The sequence below is a fragment of the Helianthus annuus genome, chromosome 15 (assembly GCF_002127325.2).
Source record: "Helianthus annuus cultivar XRQ/B chromosome 15, HanXRQr2.0-SUNRISE, whole genome shotgun sequence".
NCBI lineage: Eukaryota > Viridiplantae > Streptophyta > Magnoliopsida > Asterales > Asteraceae > Helianthus > Helianthus annuus.
This window is the reverse complement of record NC_035447.2, coordinates 132,405,763-132,411,847: the sequence shown is the minus strand read 5'-3', so window position 1 is coordinate 132,411,847 and position 6,085 is coordinate 132,405,763.

Genomic DNA, 6,085 nt, shown 5'->3' with positions numbered 1-6,085 from the left:
TTGTTTTAGAATTTTTCTCATTTTTATCATTTTCAGATGGAATAAAACCAAGTCCTTTCTTTTTGAAATTACCATTATGGTTTGGTTTCTTTTGAAAACCAGAACCAGACTTGTAATCTTTTTTCTTGTTTAATCGTTGTTGTACTCTTGAAGTGTATTTTTTAGGTTTTCCATTAAGATTTAAATCTTTTATTTCAGAAATATTAATTTCTGTCATTTTGAAAACCTTTTTGATCATTTCAAATCTAACACTTCTTATTGGAAACTTTTTGTCAGAATATAATTTGTCAGAATCATTCAAAGTATATGCTACTTCAAATGTTTCATCATTCAAATTTGATTTTGATAATAAAAACTCTTTACTGTAAACTTGTTTAACCGACGATTTTGGACTATTGACTGACGAACTTGAACCTCCAGACTCAGACTTTGACTCAGACTCTTCATCAGTATCAAACACCTGATCGACCACCTTTTTGATTAACTCAGACTCATGATCAGTGTCAGACGATGTGAAAGTAACGTCAATATTTTCTAGTAATTCATCAGTTGTGTCGGTTTTTAACTTTATATTGACTGCCTTTTCGACTTGCTCCTCATTTGGTTTTCTGGGAGAATAACCTTCCCAGATCAGAGGCGGACACTTGTTATAGCTAACAGTCGGTTTCTTACCAGTATCTTTCTTCTTTGGCTTGTCGTCCTAAAAAACTTTGAAACCTGCAACAGTTGGATAAATTCGATCAATAAGATAATCAGAACTAGAATAACTTTGTAGTAAACGTCTGATTCTCTCATTCTCAATTTTTTCGGTCTCTAACTCTTGTTTCCATTTTGCACTTTCTTCGATGTAGAAGTTTATAGCCTTCTGTTTTGTCATCATCACAGCATTCATCATGGTTAATGCTTGTTCTCTTTCAGAATTCGTCTTTTGAAGACCCGTTACTGTTCTGTTCAACACATCATAAGATTCCTTCACGTAGTTGAGATTGAACAGCAACTGTTCTTTCATCTTCTCATACTCAGCCAGCTTTTCATCTTTTGCTGCACACTCCTTGCATGGTTCTAGACACTTTGTGCAAGGCTTGATGACTTCCACAATCTTTTCAACTTCTATGATCTTTTCAACTTCAACAACTTTCTCAACTTCAGTCCCCTTTTCTGCTTCACCAACCTTCTCAGTCTCAACAATCTCCTCAGCAACACTTTTATCTTCATCATTTTGAGCAATTTCATCTTTTTGAGCATCATTTGCTTTTGTTCTTTAGCTGCTCGTCTCTCCTTCAGCTTCTCCAAGCGATCTGCAAAATAAAAATGAAAACTTTCAGGAGAGAGATGAGATTTAGCAACATTAATATGTCGTTCTTCTTCATCATCACTACTGTCATCAGTTGGTGATTGATCGAACTCAATTGACTTTTCAAAATTATCATCCGAAGAACCAGAATCAGATGGTGTTTTATCAAAAACAGCTTCTCTTTCTGAACTTTCATCTGAACTCTGTGAACTTTCTTCTGATGAAACAGACTTTTCTGCTTCATTCTTCACACTAACACCGATTGATTTCATCCATCTGGTAAACATATCTGGTTCTTTTACAATTTTAGCAATGAAAGCTTTAAACTCTCCTTTCTCATCAACAAACATATCCCAGCTAAAACCTTCAGGTAGCCTTTCATCATCTTGATTGATTAGGCATGCTTTGCTGTCGGATGAAATGTATTTGTTCCAATCAAAATTTTCTTGATTCACTAAACACGCTCTCTTTGAATCCTCTATCACTTTTCTACCATGAGCCACTTGTGGTTCTTGTTGTTGTTGTTGACCAACTTGTTTATATATGGCTTTCCGGTAGTAATCATCTTTTCCGAACGGATTTTTTGCTTCACTAGCTTCCCTATTCTTGCTTCCCTCTTGAAATGACCTTTCTCCCTGCATCGAAAACAAGTAACTTTAGATTTATCAAAACCTAAAGTAGAAACATGTGCATCAAGAAAGTCATTTCTTCCAGTAATCAGTTTGAACTTTTCTGCTCTTCTAAGAACACTAGCTAGACACCATTTGATGTCCATGAGTTCCATTTCTTCGGCGTCTATCTGATCATAATCCTCTTTCGTCAGCATAGGATTGCCGATCCTCCCTGCAACCAAACCTTCATAGGATAGTAGCACGGAACCAAGTAATGCCATGTGATCTTTTGCAACTTCTTCAGAAAAACTTTGACCATCAGGAATATTCAATGCAATGTTGCATTGTATCACATAACCATTTCCACTTTTAGAACTTTAATGCTGGGATGTTGTTTCTTTTGGATTAACACTCGGATATGATGAGAATCCACTACTTTTTTTTGAACTTTGATCAACATTTTCAGATGAGTCTCCAGCACTAAAAGCAGTTTGAATCTTCGGACTTCTTTCAGCTTCTGGAACACTGCCTTTGTAGTACACTTTCACATCTTGTTGACCACTCGGATTGTTCATCCTCGCAATCTTTTGCTGTTCCAGATCTTGACCTTCAATCTTCTCAATAAACTGAGAAATTGTTAACCCATCATAAACTCTAGTGTTCTTCAAGATCATCAAGTAAGTACCCCAATCTTTCTGAGGTAAAGCATCAGTTAACTTGTCGACCCATTCTTCACGATCTTTGGTTATGCTTAGCATTGACATGGATCGCACTAAGTGGCAATATCGTTCAATTAACTTCTTTGTATCTTCCCCGGGCAAACTAGTGAATAAATCAAATTCTTTCTTAAGCAGTGCCTTTTTACTCTTAATCATATTTTCACTACCCTCAAATTTGATTCGAAGAGCATCCCAAATTGATTTTGAAGTTTTGTCATGCTGAAGCAACACAAAGATATCTTCCTTGATGGCTTGCTGAAGAAGACTAATCATCATCTTTTCGGCTTTGTACATATCACGTTCTTTGTCACTAAGTTCCGAGATCTCTTTTTCAACTTGCAGATCAGTACGTGGTAAAACATACTTTTTCATAATACACTCCCATGATCTTAGATGGTTAGCCTGAAACCAGTTTTCGAATCTATCTTTCCATCCGTAATACTCTTCTATGCTCATTAGCTTCGGGGGCTTTTGTAAAGTTCCGGTCTCGTTTTCCAAATTCATGTTCTGAGCTATGGAAGCCGGAGTAGTCGGGGTAGCAAACGCGTTGCAAAACTCGTTCTCCATGTTTCAATAATTAATTTTCCAAACACAGTCAAGTCCAAGAGAAATAATCAAACAACAGTTTCAAGCGGAATACCAAAATACAAGTTCAAGCGAAATAACCCACTTATATCTTCAAGCGGAATAACTTGTTGGAGCGGAATCACTAGCAGCCTTCAAGCAGAATCTGAATGAAACAAGATCACTGATTTCGCTTGAACCTTTTCAAGCGAAATACCTACTTTCGAGCGGAATCAGATGATGTTGAAACGAAATAATAGATTTCGCTTGAAAATATCAAGCGGAATAAGGCATACTCAAGCGGAATCCCAGATGTTCGTTCGAGCGGAATTAGTTCAAAGGTCCATTTTTGCCATTTTTAAGCCGTATCTTAAGCTGAAACTTTCAAGGGTTTGTTACAATGCAGTTTTACACAATCTGTAAGAAATTGAGCCAATTTTGACCGTGAAAACTTGCACAATTCAAGAAAGAAGGTGCAGAAGCAAGAAAGCACAATGAAATCCAGCCGAATTCTGTAGAACTCCTCCTCCTGAGCTCTGATACCAGTTGTAGGATCGTGTAGCTGACCCGAACGAGTCGATCAGAGAAGTTTTGATCAGTTTCAGAGGCGGAAACTAAGAAACTGACTTAGAAACAACTTGTTCTTTACTTTAAACACCTTTTAGATTGATATAACACTGATTACAGTCAAAGGATAAACCGGCAGCACCTCGGTATCCAAGATCACAAAACTTACAATGATTTCGCTCGAACCTCCTATTTATACTGATCAGATTCCGCTTGAAACACACATACATCAGTTCAAGCGGAATAAGAAGTGTGGTGATTCCGCTTGAAAATGACCAATGTCATTTCAAGCGGAATAAGCATCCTCAAGCGAAATCAGGTCTAATACATACATACACTTCCTATTTTCTCGTACAACGTGCCCTGATCTAACATATCTAGTACAAGACTCGATACAAGACGAAGTCGATAGATGTATGCACTAACAGTATCTAACTAATAGGCTAAGTTAACCCAATTATGCAGAATCCCATCTACTTGACTATTAATTGATGTGTTCCAAATACTAGCAGCTGCATGCTTATAAGGATTCCAGTTAATTAGTTTATAATCAAACAATAACATACCATAATCTAGCAAATGATAAAATCATCAAACTTATCATATATTTCAGATTATCAACACCATTTTTTTATTCACAAATGATAGTTCGAACACGAATCTATGATTGATTTGCAAAAGAAGGGATCCGATTAATCAAGGTAAGGTGGGAGGGAAAAATAAAACACTCTCATTTACCATTGGTATGCACTGTCACATAACCCATTTAATACCAAACACCAACTCTCTTAAGTTATTGAACAATAGATAAAAGCAAACAATATAATCAAACACTATATTCATAAATTAGAAATCAAATCGGTAATTTAACCCAAACTAGGATGGCCATTCGTCTAAGTTACTATGATAACTCTTCATGTTTTCTACCTTAATATTAACAATTTTATCTGAAAAACAAATTACCGTACTCCTAAATACTCACAAATCTATACCTTGTAACATCTAAACCTCTATAGTGTACACGTAAAACTTACCATCACACAATGTCCTTTCACCACTCTTAAAAATATCTTTTTATCATATTGATAATATGTAGTGGAATATAATCATAATGCATCTCCCTTTGGCATGAAGCGACATGTGGCAAATGGGGCATTATGGGAGGTGAAGTTAAAAAGTGGTGTAGTGACATAATGTCTCATTCAATCATTACCCTATTATTTATTTTTAATTTCTTTTCTTTTTAAGAAAATTAAAACAAATTATATATCATTAACTAAAAAAATACATTAACACTAATTAAAATACTAAAAAATAAAGACAAGACGTGTAAAGTACTAAAAAACATACGATTGGTTAAAAAAATAAAGCTCTAAAGTCCATATTTGTCGTAAGTTTGTTGCCTACGCATTTGTGCTAGGATTAAGGCGTCTCCTTGGAGGTGATCGATCGATTTAGACAAATACTCGATGTCTCTCTTCATTTGCCTTGCTTCTTGGATCGCGACAAACTTTTTATTTTTGGCGTTTCTTTCTTGCAACGTTTCTAAACGCCTATGCCCAAAGTCTCATATATCTTGAAGTCGTTGGTTCATCTCCTCGAAATCTTTTTTTATTTCGGCACCCACCGAAGACGACCCTGCCCTTCCCCTCTTTTTCCCACTTCTTCTATCGGGAGGTCGGGGAAAATCCATTTCCTCCTCCTCGTAATCCTCATCGATAGGGTTGTTTAAATTGACGTTTCGAGCATCGGAAGTAGGCGTTTCCAGATCAACCGAATAGGAGGTTTTCGACCATTTCGCTTTACGCCTACTACTAGACATCATGGTTGGTACGTTAGCCCACTTAGGACTTCCACAAGCTCCCAACACTTCAAGTATGCAAATGTCCCTCGCGTCGAGTTGTACTCGTCCAACGCTTTTGTTAATATATCCGTGTCGCTTTGACTGATACCCCAATTGTCCTTCATACGTTGGAAGACCTCTTGAAACCCATGGCATTTGTCATTTATATCGGGCCACTTGCTTGATATCGAATCCTTGTCCCAATATTCCCCTTTACCCATAAGCGCAAAAAAGTTTGCTCTAGTTTTTATCCAAAAAGGGATAGTTTTTGATAGTTGGCTACAAAATTTAGAACATATATATTATTATACTTTATTTTAAAAATAAGTTTAAAACAAAAAAAAATAAAACTTACCAACTTCGAGATCCTCTGAGATGTCGAGCTAAGCCCGTGCGAGCTTGTACTCCTCGTCTTTTGTCCAAGGTTGGTAGTTCTTTTTTGCACGAGGAGCGGTAACCGCTTTTTTAATGCGAGCGTTTTCCACAT